Genomic DNA, 19,091 nt, shown 5'->3' with positions numbered 1-19,091 from the left:
GCCACCCTCATTGCTCCTCACCCCCCCCCCCCGAAAAAGGACATCTCCTGAAGGTTGGTGGAGTCTCGGAAAAGGCTTGGAATGTGATGCTGCTTGGAGGAGGAGATGGGGACTGAAAGGTAATCTTAAACTCACTGCCTGAAGGGAGTGGGGAATGCAGACTGCAGTGCAGCTGATGTAAGTCAAGCTTAACTATAATTCAGATTACTGGTTAGATGTGCTGGGTGAGGAAAGGATCGCTACTAAATCCCTTAATGCTTTGCGGGCATTGTAAACACTGACCTAGTTGTTAAGCTGCTGTAGCTACTAGAAGCGGTGGTGCACTGTTGGTACAGGAGCCAAAAAAGGAGCAGAGGTTGGGGTCAAGGAGTGGAGACTAGTTGGAATCCTATGCTCACACTGAAGTTGTGCTCACCTCCAATGCCGGTAGAAGGCTTTCTTGTGAAACGAATGTTGCAGTTCTCCCACTGAAGTAAGTGGAGAGCGCTAGCTCAATGGTCTGACAGATGAACTCTATAGCTAATCATGACATGGCCCTGCAGATGTATTAGTCCAAGTTAGGGTTAGGCACAGCATTTATCAAGGCATGTATTGTGGACTCACATCAACTTGTCTCCTTCTCACAACTACTTTCTGTCCCAATGTATTTTTAAAAATCGTAACGTCAGCAAAAATATTGTTACTCATTACGTACTTGCTTGTTACCTAGAAAGGTCTCCAAATGACGTGCATTTATAAACATTAAAAAAAACATACCATGAAAGGAAGAAAAGCCACAAAATATGTAACTTTTTAATAAATGTATAGCAGCCCCTACCAACAACAGAAAGCTTTGGTTCTACACTAACAATTAAACATAATCAACTCAGCCCAGCAAAGGCCTTTTGTGGGGGGGGGGGAAGGTAAGTTTATACCTGGTTCCAAAAAGATGTCGGTGAAGGTGCCAGGCAGACCTCACTGGGAAGAGCATGGCACAGGTGGGAGCTGCAACTGAAAAAGGCCTTCTCCCTTGTCATAATCCTCAGAGGAGCGATCTGGAGAGAGGCCTGGGATGAAGATCTGAGGGTCCAGGTAGATTCCTATCAATGATCGATACAGTTCAGTATAAACAATACTGTTTTGGATTATTCCATCTTCCATCACAAATTGTTGCTGAGTGCCAGCTCATATAATTCCTTTGGGAAGTGGCTTCCTCACCAGGTGACTGGATCTGGTTTCAGCAGCACAAAAAGTAAAGTCTTGTACTCAGTTGGGATGTGAGCTTGGTGGTGGTTTTAGTTGCATCTGGCCAACCAATCTTACTATGTCTAGCTAGTGCACACACCAACCCCCAATGAAATCCTGGTCATTGTATGTTACCATGACTCAATATAACAGTGAACTTGTGGCACAAATACATGGGAAGGACAAGGGTATCAATGGCTACAACTCCTGATGGCTATATTATCACCTCCAGTATTAGTGGTAAAAGGTAAAGGGACCCCTGACCATTAGGTTCAGTCGTGACTGACTCGGGTTGCAGTGCTCATCTCGCATTATTGGCCGAGGGAGCCGGCGTACAGCTTCCAGGTTGTGGCCAGCATGACAAAGCCGTTTCTGGTGAACCAGAGCAGCACACGGAAACGCCATTTACCTTCCCGTTGGAGCGGTACCTATTTATCTACTTGCAGTTTGACGTGCTTTTGAGCTGCTAGGTTGGCCGGAGCTGGGACCGAGCAATGGGAGCTCACCCCGTTGTAGGGATTCGAACCACTGACCTTCTGATCGGCAAGCCCTAGGCTCAGTGGTTTACCCCACAGCGCCACCCGCGTCCTCAGTATCAGTGGTAGCAGGCCTCTAAATGCCAGTTGTTATCATTATCCCCACCTCTTCTTTCCCTGATTCTCTCCTTCACAATGTCTATGACAGCAGTATCTAAAACTGAATATAACTGACCTGTAGAAAGGGCTCTATGGGTTGAAAACAGACATATGTACCCTTGTTATCCATGAAAATATTTCAATAAAAATAAATGCCAGCTGCTGGGGAACAGGATTGGGAAAAGGCTATTGCACTCATGCCCTGCCTCCTCTAGTTTGTGGAGTTATGTCAGGCTCTCATCTCATGTTAATAGAAATCGTATTTAAAAGACCAGTAAAGTTAGGCACTGTGGAAAGCAGGATGTTGGATTGCATAGGCTTCTTGGGTTTTTATATCAGACAGTAATGTAACAGGCCCAGCAGAACTCTATATCAGGTGTGAAGACCATTTGGGCTTCCAGATGTTGCTGAACTACAACTCCCATCAGCCCCAGCAAACATGACCAATGGCTAGGGATGATAGGAGTTCAGCAACATCTGGAGTTCCAAAGGATCCCCACCACTGCCCTACATGGAGAGGTGATGTTATGGGCTGTAACTAAGGCTTTTCTCAACAACAGGCCAGTCATGCAGGGTAAATAGGCTCCCACCGCAGGCCCCTTCCATTCCCTCTAACCTCAGGGAAAAGTGAAGCCCCAGGGTGCAAGGCAAATATTTACAAAGTAAGACAGAGCATTCAGCTTCCCCCTGTCTCTTACCTGAGCATAAGGTAGCTTGCTTTTCTCTGTCTGACCCCACACACATAGTATGAAGCCAGATAGCCTAGCCACATGAGGAGGAAATATCCCTTTGTGTCCAGTCAAATGCACACAAGGACCCCCCACTATCTACTTTTATGATAATTTATTAAGAATAAGGTTTTGGCAGGGGCATAATGGTGCTTTAAGAAAATAAAGAGAACTAGCTTGTTTTGGAGAACCAGCTACGTCAGGTCTAGAAGCTGCATACTCATGCAAAGGGTCTTTCTTCACAAGTTACACAGCTTCTTCATTGGTCAGAGGGGAGGGTGAAGGACCATGAGGGACAAAGGAATGTTAGCAACATTCCTCTTTTAAGAATCTGAGCCAGTTCACTGCATTTGACAGCTGTGGTGACTGAGCTTGGCTGTAAGGTAACTTAGCAGACAGGAAGTGTATACACAAAACCTGGTCCGCACCTTTTGTATAGGTCATGGTGGAACAAGAAATCATAGCTATCCAAGGCACCATATGCCAATCTTCACCACCCTGATCTCTTCCAGCTGTTTTGAACTACAATTCCCATCAGCCCAAGCCAGCGAGGAGTTGTAGTCCGAAGTTGGAGAGGAACAGTTTGGTGATGGTTAGATACCAGATTTCCTCCTGAAATAAAAAGTGATGGTTGGGCAGGGGGGGGGATGTATATGACAGTACTGTACTTGAAGTGTGGAAGTCACTAGAATGGAAAGCAAGTTTTGGTTCACCACAGAATTTTTAAATTCAGACTTTTGAAGGGGCTCCAGATAACCACTAGCTTTTGTTCACTTTGCATTATGTGCTACAGGCTGACTGGAAACATAATGTAACAGGGTTGAAACAAAATTAAAAATGGGTAGCCATGGCTGCTACCACTCCTGAAAGGAAAAAACCTAAATCAAGAAGCCCAGGATTTAAACGGAGTGCCCGCTGGTGAGGCAGTCTTGATAAAACCAGTAGCGGTGAAAGACTTGGACTACAAATGTAACAACATTCAGATCCAGTAGTTACTTCTCTCCCATTCTAGAGATGTAAGAAGATATGACAATACCCAAATTTTCTGGAAATATAAACCTTGATATATCAATGCCTGAGATCACTCCAAAACAGGGAGGTTGAAGCAGGAGTTCTACACCTCCACCACTAGATGGCAATGTGGCACTCTTGCAGTTAGAGAAATTATTTCCTCTCCTTCCTGTAAAACTCTACCCCCCCCACCCCCTCACTTTATCTCTCACGAATTGATAATTTCATCCACCGCCTTATGAAGACAGAGGGGGAAATTGTTTGATGATCCATTACAAATGTTGTAGTTTTGGACCCGTTCCCAGCGTTGTGTCTCATTGTAGGAAACAATGGTTCAAAATCCATCCTTGCTCCCTCTCCCAAAACAGGTAAATGCAACCCCCTTAGGAGCAATTAGTTCTGAGAAAAGCTTTTCTCAAACAATTGCCAGGAAATATTGTCCTGACCGATATTTCTGATGCAATGTCAGCTTTCTCAGCATTGTTATTCCGAGTGCTTCCAAAGCACAGGGGTTCAAATCCGCATGCTGCCTTGGGCCCGAGGTCTCCCACTCTTGGACTAGAATCCTGATGGAGGATTTTTGGCACCTCAGCCCACCTATCTGGGATACCTTAAAACATTAGACAATAATTAGTTTGAGCAAAGGCGGCTTTATCTTTGGAAACAATAATATATATTCGCACACAAACTGACTGCATCCCATCCTCTTTCCTTCCCAAGGATCTCACCACTCTCTCCCAGCCTACTGGGGACAAAATTCGATGGAATCTGCTCTGAGTTTGCTGTTCTTTGGCAAGAACATTTTAGGTATCTAAACTTAAAAGAAAACTTCTGCTGTAGGGACTCTTGTTCTGACATCACCTTCTGCTGTGTACAGCAGCCATACTGTGCTTCTTCTGGGCCAGGAATCAGGATAGATGTTTTGAATTGCACTCCAAGTGAAATATGGAAAATAAACCCCAAAGGATTCTTGGCTCAGCCTGCGGCCTATAGCAGACGTTTGCAGTGTGCGATACAAACGAAGGGAGGGAAACTGCAGAAACTTTACTAATAACAGTACAGAGTAATCCAGTCCCAAGTTCAGTATTAAAGTCATGATCCTGTAAGTCCATTCATTCCGTCTTAAGTGTCCTGGATCAAAATGTGGGCTTAGCAACACAGTGAGAAGGTAAGGAACAGTGACTTGTTTATCTTTGACTATGCAGGGCACACTCTGTTCAGTGCAGAATATCATATCATAGTTGGCACAGTGTCTTTAGTTTCCCCCTTGCTTTATTAGGTTGCTTCCAGATGACCTGTTTACTGAGTGGCCATCCTGATTTATTTGCATGAAGTTCCGTGGGGAGGTTATATAGCACAATGAATTGTTTATTGAGCATAAATACATATGATATATATGATGCTGCATCAAGCCATTGTTATCCCATGCTTCCCAGTGCATTTCCCCATCCTTTTGCTTATTGCACAATGGCCAGTTTTATTGAAGCAGGTGTGGCCAGCAGGATCGTCACATCTTCTTTAGTTGTGCAACCTGAATTGGCTGGCAGGTGATTGAATCCCACATGCAACACAGAGACACTGTGGAAGTATCCTTACACCGTGCTTCCAGACCTCATGATACACATTTGAAACCATGCTATTTCTGATGTTTGGCGTGGAGATGTTAAGCAAGCCTGTGTGCATTTGATTAATATGCTAACTTCCTATTGGGAAATTTTCCAGCATGGAATTAAAGTGGTGGTGGAATGCTTTATCTGTGTAATTTCTGTGTATCGTACTGGTGCTGAAGGCGTTGGAGCAGGGCTTTGTAAAAAACAAAAAAACTTGGCAACCCTTTGAATATGTATATTTGGATGAATTTTCTTCTACAGGAACAGTTCTTGGGCTTCGGCAGACATCCTTTTTGCTGTGCTTTCCTGATGATTTGTGCTCGTGATGCTGTTGGGGTGGCCACACACAATTGCACTTGCAAAAGAGCTTGTGCCTGCATAAGTTTTGGCTTGGTCACACTGCTTCACTGCCCATCAGTGCAGCTCTTGTAACCTCCTGCTGAAAGCCTGTAAGTTTTTATTCTACAAAGGTTCTTGTTTATTTCTGTCCTGCTTTTGTTGTGCTCAAGTCCCTCTGGACAGCAATAATGGGGAAGCACTGGGGAAGCATAGGATACCAAACCAAGCCAGAATAAATCTACCACTAAGGCACTATTATTGTGTTAAGAACTTGTTGCAGAATACATTTCCAGTAAAGGACCCATCTGCAGGGGCCTTCACAATCTCTCTCTCTCTCTCTCTCTCTCTCTCTCGCTCTCTCTCTCTCTCTCTCTCTCTCTCTCTCTCTCTCTCTCTCTCTCTCTCCCTCACACACACACACACACACACACACACACACTTTCAGCATCCAAACATGTGTACAGTGGAACCTCGGTTTGCGAACACCTCGGTTTATGAATTTTCGGTTTATGAACGCCGCGGACCCATCTGGAACGGATTAATTCACTTTCCATTACTTTCAATGGGAAAGTTCGCTTCAGTTTATGAACGCTTCAGTTTAAGTACTCCGCGGACCGTCTGGAACAGATTAATCTACTTTCCATTACTTCCAATGGGAAAGTTCGCTTCAGTTTATGAACGCTTCAGTTTAAGTACTCCGCGGACCGTCTGGAACAGATTAATCTACTTTCCATTACTTCCAATGGGAAAGTTCGCTTCAGTTTATGAACGCTACAGTTTATGAACAGACTTCCAGAACCAATTGTGTTCATAAACCGAGGTAGCACTGTATACACAAATTTACGGAGGTTTGAGAAATCAGCTTTGCTCTCTGGGACAGGGTGTGAACCAAAGCACATTCTGGAAGGCAGACAGCAGTGTAACCCTTCCATTCAGTCCCGTCTGCAGCTGCTTTTTATAAACTTGGCATAAATAAGTACTTCGTGAGGCCAGGCCTGTGTATCTGGAAAATATTTTCCACAATCCCCCACCCCACCCCCTCATCCTCGCCCTCCAAAAAAACAACAAAAAACCTTGGACAAAGAGCCTAGGAATTGTGCATAGCGTGGAATGGCCTTGCTTGTGGTTATTTTCCATTACTTCCTCTCCTCATTTTTCTGCTGCCAATTGTAGAAGCCCATAAGTCATCGCTGTTAAACTTTCTCAGTTAAAATGTAACTCTAAGAACAAAGTAATCTGATACATTAGAGCCAAGTAATCGTCCTTTTAGAGGCTCTGACTTGGGAAGGGCTCCAGTGCGCTGGCAAGCTCACCGAGCAGCATGGGCTGTGATCCTGGGTCAAATGAGTCATGTGTGGGCCCCTGGTGTGTGGCTCTGACAGGCAAAGCATTCCCATTGGACTGAATGGGGATTTTTAATTTTATTTTTTTGCCTCTTGCAGCACAGCCAGCCCCATACTGGGAGGAGGCTCCCTGGCAGCTTCCAGGCATTCTCATTTGTTTTCAGTCATTGATATTTGTTGCTATTCTGCTGCTTGCCATCCACACTGGTGGACGGAGTCTGACAAGATGTCTCTGGGTTGTGTTTTACTTTGTTCCTCAAACAGTCCTTCTCTGCTCTTCACTTCCTCCTCTCCATTACAGACACGCAGACACAGCACACTTTTTTTTAAAAAAAATCATAGGAAGCGTGCAAGAGCAAATTTTACCAGCTATAGCTAACATGTTTCTCCCCCTCATGGTTAATCCCCACAGCAACCCCATGTGGTAGGCTAGGCTCAGAGGCAGTGATCAGCCCAAGGTCACCCAGTGAATGTCAACGCCAAGTGGGGATCTGAACCCTGATCTCCCAGATCCTAGGCTGACACTAAGCACTACACCACATTACCTCTCATTTGGCTCCTGGGTCTGAGATGCCCACTGCTGCCCCAAGGCTAGCACAAGAGTGAATAAGAGGTCTTGCACAAGACCTCTGTATCTGTATTTTTTTTAAATTAAAAAAGTTCAATGTATGTTCTGCAGCTGCAGTCTCCATGCTCGTTGTGTGGAGATTTGGGGAGAATAGCTCTGCCCAACCGGGTTGTTGAAGTTTTGAATGTGCCTTCCAGCCTGCAGTAAAGGTAAAGGGACCCCTGACCATTAGGTCCAGTTGTGACCGACTCTGGGGTTGCGGCACTCATCTCTCTTTACTGGCCGAGGGAGCCGGCATACAGCTTCCAGGTCATGCGGCCAGCATGCAAAGCCACTTCTGGCGAACCAGAGCAGCACACAGAAATGCCGTTTACCTTTCCGCTGTAGCAGTACCTATTTATCTACTTGCACTTTGATGTGCTTTTGAGCTGCTAGGTTGGCAGGAGCTGGGACTGAGCAACGGGAGCTCACCCTGTCATGGGGATTCGAACCGCCGACCTTCTGATCGGCAAGCCCTAGGCTCTGTGGTTTAACCCACAGTGCCACCCGAGTCCCTGCAGTAGTTGGTGGAAATAGGCACCCTTGTATCATTTGGGCCACTGGAAACAAAATGGCTGTGTTGTGCTCACCTGAGGAGCAAACAGAGGTAGGGGGTGTGGCGATAGATGGCACCCAGCAAAACATCACCACAGAGACAACATATTGCCTGCCAAAAATGTTCTGCTAATGAACTTCCACCCCAGCTGTGATTGCAGCTGTATAACAGATCAGTTTCTGTGGTAAGAGGAAATCCGGATTAAATGAGAAAAGTTCTGCTCGGTTTCCCCCCCCCTTTCTTTTATTTTACTTGCGTTGACCACTGAAAATCTTTGCTATTGTGTTGTTTTGTTTGATGTATTAATTGTGCTGTATTTTTGTTGCATGTTTCCTGTATATTGATATTGTTGCATGCCACCCCAATCTCTGAGCGATGTGAGATTCCAGGGGTTCCAGGCGCTTATCCAGGATTCAGTTTCTTCAAAATGAGGGACAGCAGAGACTGTGGTGGCATCTCCATGATATTATGGTTTATTTACACATACATATACAACCTGAGCCAATGATGGAGGAGCTCACAGCATTAATACCCCAAGGCAGTCTAGTCCCCCCCCCCATAGCCACAGCCTTAGATTCAAACAGAAATCAAGCATGGCTCTGTCTCTCCAGTTGCTGCCTGCTTCTAGCTTAGCTCACACACATAACTCTGCCTGCCCTCTTCCTTTGTTACCTTAACAACCCATACTTAGGGGGCTATTGTCAAGAAGATGACCTGGTTATTTCAACAATCAAGTCCTTGCTGGATCCAGGAATGAGAATAGACCCAGGAATGAGAAGAGACCTACCCTACACTGCCTGCGCCCCAAATCCTGCTCACAACGCTATGTACTTGTATTGTTCACCACATGGGGGCCTTTCCACTAAAAACGGTATACAAATAAACCATGTTTTTTAAAAAGAGTAAGTTTGGGCTGGAATTCTGGTGCTGTGGATGTGGCAAAACGTGCACATCCATGAGCAATATTGACTCTGCAACAAACTCTCCTGGAAGCATCCTTATGGTAATGCAACTGCATGCTGCTGCCACTTGTGAGACCATACATAGGGGATATTGAGCCCAAGATCCTTTTGAACAATAAGAAGAGTCTCTTGCCTTCATGAAGAAAAACCCTCACCTAGAGAAGAAGTGAGTTTCATAAACATCATAAATTAATTGTATCACGCCAGACGTAATATTTTTCCCCTGCTACCTTTTGATAGTAATTTGACCAACCCCTGCCCTTGGAAAAGGCCAGTCCTTGAGGCACCATCTTCTATAAAAAAGTCCTCCTCCTTCTCATGGGCATCCCAGAGCAGCCACTACAGATCTTAAAATTGCCCCCTCAAAAGCATTCAGTCCAGTATTTGCTATTAACTCCATCTCTAATGACCACAGTCTTTGATTTCTTTAGATTTTCTTGGTATCAGTCACTCTGTGTCACATGATGGCCACGTTAAAAAAAATAGTTCTGTGGAAGATCAAATCACTGCTACTAAAGTGGGGGAGTGGGAGTGGTCAAGTCTAGGACTGGTGAAACATCATGGGGGAGGGGTGGCATTCCTCCCTGGCTTATTCCTGAACATAGGACACCAACAAAGCATGGTGGTAAAACCTAGGAAGCTGCCTTATAGCAATTTGAACTATTGATCTATCTAGCTCAGCATTGTCAATACTGATTGGCAGTGGCACTCCAGGGTTTTTGAAAGGAATTTTGGCCAGTCCTACATGAAAATTCTGGGGTTGAACGTGAGACCTTTTCCATACACTCCCCCTTGGTTGTGCTCTTGGTCCTATCACCATCCCTGGCAGTACAAGTGCCCGTGGTGTTAGAGCCTTTTACATGCTTAGGCAGGTATCCCAGCTACATCCCTATCCAGATTCAGTTGCTGGTGTTCGTGCTGTGGGAGCCTCCTGTTTGGATTACAAGTACTGTGTTGCCTGTGGAACTGCCTTTGAAAGTGGTCCAGAAATCTCAGCTGGTGCAGAACATGGTGGGGAGACAGTTAACAGGGACCAGGGAATATTGACACATTACTTGAGTGTTTCCTCACTTTTGCTGGATTTCAGTTTATTCCAGGCCCAATTCAAAGTGCTACAAAGCCCTATCATGGCTAAAAATTGGCCTCTGTTTCTTTAATGCTAAAAGAACTAGGTCAGCATGAGTCAGCGGCCTTCAATGACTCTTGTACCTGTATATATAGAGTGGTCAATGTTAGTGGCGGATGGTTGGGTTGGGTTGGTTGGTTGAAGGGCAGAAAGCTGGTTGCGTTTTTTTATATGTAAAGCTGTTGGTCATGGTTGGAGAAGTTTTTGTTTTTGTAATAAAAGCAGCATTCTGCTTTTTCGAGGACCCTTTGTGCTGACTAGGGTCCGAGGACCAGGGAAAGGAGGTCAGAACCTTTTTATTTTTTCAAAACACTGACAAACCCTACACAACTTTGGACCTCAGTACCAAAAGGAACACCTCTTCCTATCATTGTGAGTTGGGGGGGAGGGGCTCCCTAAACCTAAGGAATTAATAAATGGTAGGATTTTGATTATTTGAAGGGGGAAATGCAAGCCCAGTAGATAAATACAAGCTAAGCTTCCTTTTCAAGCCAGTTCCACACTTGGAATATAGGCGTTAACATGCCAAAAGGTGTTGATGGCTCATCTAAGAGGAATCTTGGGCCTTGGCAGACAGAGGTTGCCAAGGTGATGGGGTGAGAGAGAGAGAGGGGAAGGGGAAATAGTGTTTTTAGCAAGGTATGCTGGGAAGAAGATGGGGGGAGAACCAAGATAGAGATCCTTTTTAATTTTTGTTTTGTATTAGTATTGGGCATCACCTAGAGACTTCATGCATGAGCTGGCGAAGAAATATAACAAGTAAATAAAATAAATAAATGCCAGCTAGCTCTGACTCTTGTCATCATTTTTCATCACTGACCACTGGTCACCTGAATGGTGATCATTATCAATTTGCTGCAACCACTTGGAAATTCAAGGAAGGAACAGGGTGTAGGTTTTTGGCTGGCAAGCCTGCCTCTGTCCTCATTGTTTTGGACCTGGGATAGCTAAATTGGCTCAGATATCTGGCAGATGCAAATGTTGGTCTCCAACCACTAGGGGTGACTCAAATTGGCAGAATCCTAGCATCAATCTGTTCCCAGTTCTCCGTGTTTCATTTGCAGAGTGGGGAGGCTAACAGCTGCTCCTTCCTAGTTAATACTGCAACCAAAGCTACTCTACCACACAGTGATCTGCACATAGAATTAACTTTTTAAAGCTAAACGGTCCTGGAGTTGGTTCTGTCTCGCATGTCCCAGAATAGTGAGGCAGGCAATAACAAAGGGCAGAAGGCCCACTTACAAAATAGGTTTGAATTCTTAGCTGTGGGGTGCGGTTGACTCCAGCTAGTTCTCTGTCAAAAGTGCAGAAGATTAAATTCACTGCACCTGGGCTAAATTGGGAATAAATACGGTGAAATCAATGGGTGTTGTTTAGCTTTTAACCAATATAGTAAAAGAATCCAACATCGTGTAATTGCTGGAGACGAGGCTCCCTTTTCCAGCCAAAATGAAAGCTCTTTTCAAAATTAGTCTAGTCTCCCCTGATGGTGAGGAAACAAAACAAAGCCAATGAATATTGGCTGTGTGACATATTTTTCCAAAGCTAGTTTTCAGGATCTTTCCTGATGTCAGTTCCTGGTCCATGACATCATACACAGGAGGTGGTGGTGATTAATGCCTCATGGGTAGGGTCACTTGCTCAACAAAGCAGGCAGGCAGCCAAAAAAGGGAAGGAGGGAGGGAGGGAAGGAGGGAGGGAGGGAGGGAGGGAGGGGGAGAGAGAGAGAGAGGAGCTAAGGCAGACCCCCTCATCATTCTATATACTGTAATATGTATTCTTCAATTTCCAGGTGATTTAATATGAAAGCAAAACTGAAATTACCACTTGCATTTTCCTCTCCTTTTCCCTTTCCACAAAAAGTGTATTAATTTACCTATTTGCTCATCTGACATCATTGCCTGTCAATCAAGTTTTCTTTTTCCTGCAGCAATATTGTAAATAAATGCATTGTCTGTTTTTTTATTAAAAACTATCTGTTCTTCACATTTGAGGTGGGTTGGAGAAGATTAGGAGGGCGGTGGGAGAATACTGCCCAATTCTATTCACATCTTCCGCTTTTATCTTCCTGAACCCACCCACTCCAAATCACATGACAAATAAATTGTGTAAAATGGCAGCATTAATAGCGTACTTTTTTCTGAAGAGTTGCTTGACAGATTTTTCAAAGATCTTTTTGCATGAGCCATGCTCAGTAGGTCTCTTGGAAACTGACTTTGAAAAGAGACTTGCTTTTATACTCACTGTAATTTTGTACTCAATGATGCTGTATAAATCTGAGCCAGAAGCAAGATCATTAGATATTTGGGAAGGATACAGGGCTCAGCAGTAAGGCTTTCCATTGTCATGAAGTGCCAGTGGTGTGTTACAGATACCCCCAGGAGACATCCATCTGCACCTTGCACAACAAAGGACTCTCCTATTCTTCCTGAATGATCTGCATCTTTTAAAAAGCTAGTGAAACAGAACTGTGCTATTCATAATTTTATCAATTGGCTATGGGGGGGGGGTCTACAACCATTGATATGCCAGCTACCTGGAGCTTCTTCACATGTGCCTTATGTTTCCCCCCCCCCAAGATCATCGATTCCTTCTCCTCCCCTTTGAAGAGAACAAAATTGTGCATTAGTACTGTCAAATGAAGAAGGTCAATTTATTTTCTTCTTCTTTTCACACAGATTTTTATTATTATTCAAAATTAGGAATACCTTACACCAGGAATTGTCTTCCAATGAAAATGTGGGCTATTCAGACAAGTGCACAATTCATTGGTCATGAGAGTTGGTACAAAGCAGTGAATAAAGTGTTGGACCTGGGAGATTTGAGTTCAAATCCCAGTTTAACTAGGAAGCTCCCTTCATGATCTTAGGTCTGTGAATATCTCTCAGCCTAACCTATCTCAGGGGGTGCTTGTTTGCTTTATGAATTTGTATGCTGGTCAGTTGTCAGAACCTCTAAGCAGTTTATGTGGAATGGAAAATATACACTGAAGTCTGGAGTTCAAAACAAACTGCCCAAAATAAAATAAGTAAAAATATACCTGTAAAAATGCATATCAACCTTACATACCTGGGTAGGCTTTTGTAAACAAAAGGATTATTGGCAAGTACCAAAAACAATGTTGTTGTTGTTTAGTCGTTTAGTCGTGTCCGACTCTTCGTGACCCCATGGACCATAGCACGCCAGGCACTCCTGTCTTGCACTGCCTCCCGCAGTTTGGTCAAACTCATGTTCGTAGCTTCGAGAACACTGTCCAACCATCTCGTCCTCTGTCGTCCCCTTCTCCTAGTGCCCTCCATCTTTCCCAACATCAGGGTCTTTTCCAAGGATTCTTCTCTTCTCATGAGGTGGCCAAAGTATTGGAGCCTCAGCTTCACGATCTGTCCTTCCAGGGAGCACTCAGGGCTGATTTCTTTAAGAATGGATAGGTTTGATCTTCTAGCAGTCCATGGGACTCTCAAGAGTCTCCTCCAGCACCATAATTCAAAAGCATCAATTCTTCGACGATCAGCCTTCTTTATGGTCCAGCTCTCACTTCCATACATCACTACTGGGAAAACCATAGCTTTAACTATACGGACCTTTGTCGGCAAAGTGATGTCTCTGCTTTTTAAGATGCTGTCTAGGTTTGTCATTGCTTTTCTCCCAAGAAGCAGGCGTCTTTTAATTTCGTGACTGCTGTCACCATCTGCAGTGATCAAGGAGCCCAAGAAAGTAAAATCTCTCACTGCCTCCATTTCTTCCCCTTCTATTTGCCAGGAGGTGATGGGACCAGTGGCCATGATCTTGGTTTTTTTGATGTTGAGCTTCAGACCATATTTTGCGCTCTCCTCTTTCACCCTCATTAAAAGGTTCTTTAATTCCTCCTCGCTTTCTGCCATCAAGGTTGTGTCATCTGCATATCTGAGGTTGTTGATATTTCTTCCGGCAATCTTAATTCCTGCTTGGGATTCATCTAGTCCAGCCTTTCGCATGATGAATTCTGCATATAAGTTAAATAAGCAAATTCTGCATATAAGTTAAATAACCAAAAACAATAGGAGATTGTATTTCCACAGATAACATGTTATTATTTTATTGTTATTGTTTTTTGTACCCCGCCCATCTGACTGGGTTGTCCCAGCCACTCTGGGTGGCTTCCAACATATATAAAAACATAATAAAACATTACATATTACACCTCGTGTAAGCTGGTATTGACACTTCTTCAAGCTCAGGTGGGAATGTAAGCATTCAACCTCATACTTCTTGGATGCCTGAGGTTCAAATAAAATGTTAGGTCTATTATTTGATCCAAGAATACTTCTCCATGACTGAGCTTGGCAATTTATCTTCTAGTGACCACAAGCTCAAATGCCCTCATCTCTAATCCCAAACATGTTTCTCTGTGGCGATAGGCACCATTCTGTTGTCCTTCACCCAGTTGAAAGCAAACTGCCTGTTGCTTCCCCTTCAGATTCCTTAGAACCAATTGGCACGGGAATATGTGGTCCATCCCACTGAATCTGAGCCTGAATTGTCTCCAAACAACCTGGCATCTTTTCAGCAGAGCAAAGTGTGCATTTCTGTGGAAAAGCTCCTGCCATCAAATAGGACATGAGTGGGAGGGAAGAGAGAGAGAAAATGACTTCAGGCATATTAACACATATTAACGTACGTAAGTATTGCAGCAAGGAAACTGTGATGCTGTAGGTGTGGTGAGGTTAAAAATCCTTCTGGCTGGGATCCTGAGAGGCGCATGCATCTGTCCAAACAAAAAAGGTAGCAGTTGGTTTGTTGCATCTTATTGGCTGCTGTGTCTGAGGGTGACCTTCAGGGAAACTTTTCATTGGGATGCAACTGGAAAGGTTAGTTAAAAAAACCCACATGTACCTGCAAGGTATTTTCTGTAATGCTTTTGGGTCTCAATGATAGTTGGGATAGTTAGAAGGACAAAGGCTAAGTTTATAGAGTGTGAAGTGATAAGACCTAAAAGGAAAGCAACAAGCTGGTGAGAGAGTCAGAGCAACATTCGAGAGCAATGTTTGATTTCTGTTTTAATCCAAGGCTGTGGATATGAGAGAAACAAGATCCTTTGGGGGTAATAATAATAATAATAATAATAATAATAATAATAATAATTTATTTATTTATACCCTGGGCAACTTCCAACAGAATATTAAAATACAATAGTCCGTCAAACATTAAAAGCTTCCCTAAACAGGGCTGCCTTCAGAGCTTCATCACAGGCTCAGGTTGTATATATGTGTAAATAAACCATATACAGTGGTACCTCGGTTTCAGAACAGCCCTGTTTACGAACTATTCAGTTTACGAACTCCACAAAACCTGAAATAGTGTCCCGGTTTGTGAACTTTACCTCAGTCTAAGAACAGAATCTGAATGGTGGAAGGGCATTGGTGGCGGGAGCAGGGCCGGTGCTAGGTTTTTTTGCGTCCTAGGCAAGATTACCTTCTGGCGCCCCCCCCCATTAATAAAAATAATAATTAAAAAATGGGCTGGGTTTTTTATTATTATCTATAATCTGAACTTTGTTTGGCTTTCTGCTTTATTTGGTAACTGGTTTTTAACACGCCCAGAAGCAGCACGCACTCTGCCCATGCCTCGGGGCATCATGCCCTGGGCATTGTAGCGCCTAACTGGCGCCCGGGGAGGCGAAGGTGCCTGGGCCCCGTGGGCTGTGCCTCTTCCTGTGCACGCTTTGCGAAAGGGAGCATTGCGCCACGTGCGGGGTTTGCCCCGTCAGGGAGCCGGACACCTAACCCACCTGGGCTCATGGCGCTCGGCCGGCTGGGCGGCGCCGTTGCTGCTGCAGCTGCTGCTCGTCACCTCGGACTCGGAGGAAGTGAGCGCGGCCGGAGGAAGGGGAAGGAGCTGGGCGTGCGCTCAGGTTCCACCACCTCCCCGCCTGCGCGGCCCTGCGCCCCCTGCAGGGCATTGCAGGGAAGCGCCTCTGCAGCCAGCAGCAAGCAGCGGCAGGAGGGAAAGCGGCAAGTGGAGGGTGAGTGGGCGGCAGGCTGGCGGCGCCCGTCGGATGACGGCGCTCTAGGAAGTTGCCTAGCTTGCCTCTATGGACGCATCGGCCTTGGGCGGGAGGCCTTATTAGGGAAAGCGCGCCTTGGTTTAAGAATGGTTTTGGTTTAAGAATGGATTTCTGGAATGGATCAAGTTCGTAAACCAAGGTATCACTGTATCGTGAAAACACCACAACCTCCACTGTGCCTCATTGCAAAAAAGGAAACATAAATCCTGGGTAAACGCCTGGAATCCCTGCAATCTCACATTGCTCAGAGACTGGGGTAGCATGCACGGTAGATATCGTCTTCCTTAACTAGCCGCTTTAATCTTACCAAACTCATCTTAAAAATAACAACACATTACCATTATTTTCATACAGAATGGCTCCACTATGGACTCGATTTCTCTTTCATATCCGACCATTATGTTTACTGCACGAGGGTGAGATCATGTCGCTGATCTATATCATGGCATTGTTGGTCTAGTGTCATCCTGTGCTAAAGCTATTTTTTTTCTGAAGGGGGGTTCATTTTTTAAAAAAGAATTAAGAGGTCACTGATACTACTTTGCATATTTTCCATTCTTCGAACACCCTTTCACTCTTACAGATGCACAGATAACATCACTCAGAAAGCAGGGTGAATTATGAGACGCACAGACAGCTATAATCCTTCCTCCAGGGTTGTTCAGAGATATATATTTTTTTGCTGAGTCCAAACCTGTACCACCAGCCTCTTTTGCAATGTGGCTGAAGGGCGAAGGAAAGCTCTTTCTGCATTCCAAGGTGCAGGCAACATTTGTGTTACATTTTATACCAGGAAGCCTACATGATGTGGGGAAAATCCCACAGCTCATGTGTTGTTTTTTAGTGGTGATGGTGGTTTTTCTCCATTTGTCTAGAATAGATTATTTGATGTGTTGGGATTAAAGTATTTAGCTGACAGAGCTACAAATAATGAAATGCCTGCAGCTTTACTGCATGCCATTTGTGTGGTGCTGTGTTACACTATGACCAAGTAGCTCGGAAGTAGGCTAGTGGGCCTAGGTAACAACTTAACCTGATCCAATATGTCATTGCAAGCAAAATCAGCAGATGTAATGAAGCTGGTCTTCAAGAAATAATGAAAAAAGTGTTCTCATTTGGAGGCAGAAGGTGATTATCTTGAGATGCAGCACAGGACCATTTGAAGGTGATACAGGTTACCAGGAACTGAAGTCCAGCATTACATAAATGGTTGCTCTTGGAGAGGGTGAGCATGTGGTCAGCATTTGGTTCTGGTTGTGATCATTTTGTATGTGACCAGATAGTTTTGTGCAGGGAAGGAATAATAAGGAAAAGGAATATTAGAGTGCAATTAAGAATGGGGATGTATTCTCACTCTTGCTTTCATTGTTCTAGGACAATAATTTTCAACCTTCCCCATGTTAATTCCAAAATAACTGCAATGTCCACCATTGAAATCAGGTGTTGCAGAAGAGTCTAGGGCATGTTCTTGAAAAGACTTCCCCTTCCCCAACCTAGTGTGCTCTCCAGAAATTCTGGACTACAACTCCCATCAGATCCAACCAGCATGGCCAACATCTGGACAGCATCAGGTTGGGAAGGCTATTCTAGCGTGTAGGTAACCTTATGAGTGCAATGTATTATGCTCATCAGGGAAGATGAAAGGCAAGTGGAAGGTTGTCTGCTATTACTCTTCAGTTTTCAGTGATTTTTTTCTCTGGAAGCCACTGTTCCAAGACAGGTCATGAGGCAGTTTGCACTGTTGCTGCACCTTGCCTATAGATAGAATATTTTAAAGTTACAATGCTGTCAACACAGATCCTTGCTCACAACATTAAATCAATATTGCCTTTTTCTCAATAAGGTGTGTGGCTTCCAAGATACCTGAGATATTGAAGTAATTGGACAACTCCTTCAAAAATAAAAAGGCAGCAATTACTTTTTATAGATCTCTATTAACAATACACAAGTTCAATATGCAGACTGTAAGAGATGATTGGAATAAAGAATTGGAACTTTCATTATTACCCAGACAGTGGGGAAATGTATTAGCTTCAATACCTAAGGTTTCATTAGATTTAAAATTAAGACTAATACAACAGAAAATAATATTTAGAGTTTATTGGACTCCTTTAAGGTTGTATAAAAAAGGATTAGCTAGGATAGCTCAGTGTTGGAGCTGTGGCAAGGACAATGCCTCTCTGAACCACATGCTTGTACAGTGTTCTTTAATTAACAAGTTTTGGGAGAAAGACTGTGTAACTATGACTGTGCAGAAAAAGTTAAATTTTTCAGCAGATACTATTTTATTGAACTATATACCTGCAGTACGGAAATTATCAATGGGACAATGGAAATGGATTTTCTATGCCCTAATGGTAGCCAAGAAATTGATATTGAGGAATTGGAAAAATAAAGATACAGTATGATGCTGGACTGACGCAGACTCTGTATGGATAAATACGATAACATTTGCAATGAGCTTATACAAAATGTAGTAGGCTATTAGCATTTGCATAAGCACAAGGACAATGACACTTTACCAATTTATTCAAGAATGTATGGGAATATCGTATATTGTTTCCCCCCCCCTTTTTGCATATTTTCGCTTTATATGTATGTATGTATGTTTGTATGTTTGTTGTTGTTGTTTTTCTCCCTCTCACTTTCCCTTCCCCGCTGTATCTCTTTATTTCTTTTAACTGAAATCACCTTAATAAAATATATTTTATTTTAATATCACTGTCTCATATCCATGCCTTTTTGCTAGTAGCCCCCTGCTGATAGAATGCCTTCATTGGTGAGGTGGGTATGTCCCTCTCATTACTAACATTTAGAGTGCGTTTAAAAATATTTCTGTTCACCTAGATTATCTTTTGGTTGAAAGACATTGTTTTGGGCAACTTTGACATTGTTAGTTGTGAGATT

This window comes from Zootoca vivipara, chromosome 3 (genome assembly GCF_963506605.1).
Source record: "Zootoca vivipara chromosome 3, rZooViv1.1, whole genome shotgun sequence".
NCBI lineage: Eukaryota > Metazoa > Chordata > Lepidosauria > Squamata > Lacertidae > Zootoca > Zootoca vivipara.
Note: the sequence above shows the minus strand (reverse complement) of the source record.